Source organism: Ranitomeya variabilis, chromosome 1 (assembly GCF_051348905.1).
Source record: "Ranitomeya variabilis isolate aRanVar5 chromosome 1, aRanVar5.hap1, whole genome shotgun sequence".
Classification (NCBI taxonomy): Eukaryota; Metazoa; Chordata; class Amphibia; order Anura; family Dendrobatidae; genus Ranitomeya; species Ranitomeya variabilis.
Window position 1 is genome coordinate 1,157,973,332 of NC_135232.1, and position 1,614 is coordinate 1,157,974,945.

Consider the following 1,614-nt stretch of genomic DNA (forward strand, 5'->3'; position numbering starts at 1 on the left):
CTGAAAGTGGAGGAGGTGGGGATGAGGGAGACGATGCAGAAGGGACAAACTCCTTTAATAGGGATTTATGGAATAATTAGGGATGCAAATGGATGGAGGAAGCTTTAATCTAAATGCCACCGGACTGACCACCTCTAGGATCTCATATGGAGCAATTAGCTTTGGACCCAACTTCGCCGATGACACTTTAAGTTTAATGTTCCTAGATGACAACCAAACCTTATCCCCAATATTAAAAACACGACCCACCGAATGTCTTCTGAGCAGTCCCAATATTCTTTTGAACCTCCCTCCAGACATCCCCAAGTCTCTGCACGGTGACCTCCATCCCAAGGGCATTCAGAACTAATCCTAGAAAATTCACCAAAATGAGGATAAAAACCATAATTACAGAAGAATGGTGAAGTCCTGGTAGATTGATTTACACGACTGTTAAATCAAATTCAGTGAGAGGTAAAAACGAAGACCAGTCCTGTCGAGCTGCCTGAAAGCACCTTAAAATGTATTCCAAAGATGGATTTGTCCTCTCTGACCGTTGGTTTCAGGATGATAAGGAGAAGGAAATGACAAGTCAATGCCGAGTTTACTGCAAAAAGTTCTCCAGAATTTGCAGACAAATTGTACTCCCCTATCAGACATTCAGATATTCTGTCATGGCGGTCTGTTAAGGCCCCAACAAATTGTACAGGTGAGCGTTAGGCAATTTGGCGCCAGGAATGAGTTCAATAGCACAATCATAGGGATTATGGGGAGGTAGTGCGTCCACCTCTTTTTTCGAGAAAATATCTCCGAAGTCCTTCAGGTACCCCGGAAGACCCTTCAGTCTAGCGTAGCATATTTCTACATTTTTTAGACTTTTCTTGTAACACTTGGGGCTCCACGTCACATTCTCCTTCTGACACCAATCAATAACTGGATTGTGAATCTGCAATGATGCCTCCTATATACAGCATGAGACCCACACAGCCTCCTATATACAGTATGAGCCCATGCATAGCTCCCTTTATACAACATGAGCCTCACATAGCCCCCTACATACAGTATGAACCCCCACATAGCAACCTATATACAGCATGAGCCTCACATAGCCCCCTACATACAGTATGAACCCCCACATAGCAACCTATATACAGCATGAGCCTCACATAGCCCCCTACATACAGTATGAACCCCCACATAGCAACCTATATACAGCATGAGCCTCACATAGCCCCCTACATACAGTATGAACCCCCACATAGCAACCTATATACAGCACATACATCACATAGCCATATTTGTAGGCACACATCCCATATATATCTTATGAAAAAAATACAACCCATACTCCCCTCGCTCCCATTCCCCTTTGTTCTCTGCTCCGGTCCCCAGGTCCACTTCTACTTGGCACATCACAGCGGAGGTGGCCGGACCTCTGCGGTATTCTGCATGGTCGGCAGTGGAGCGCCAGGAAAGCTTCCTGCCGAGATATGTGCTCCGCCAATGGCAGAGTACAAAACCCTGTAATGACGGTATCCTGGCCATAGGCCCCCGGGCGGTATCCCTGATTGCCCTCATTCTAATCCTCCTATGGCGGCATTATGCGGAGACTCCACAAGCCCATGGTATTTTTTA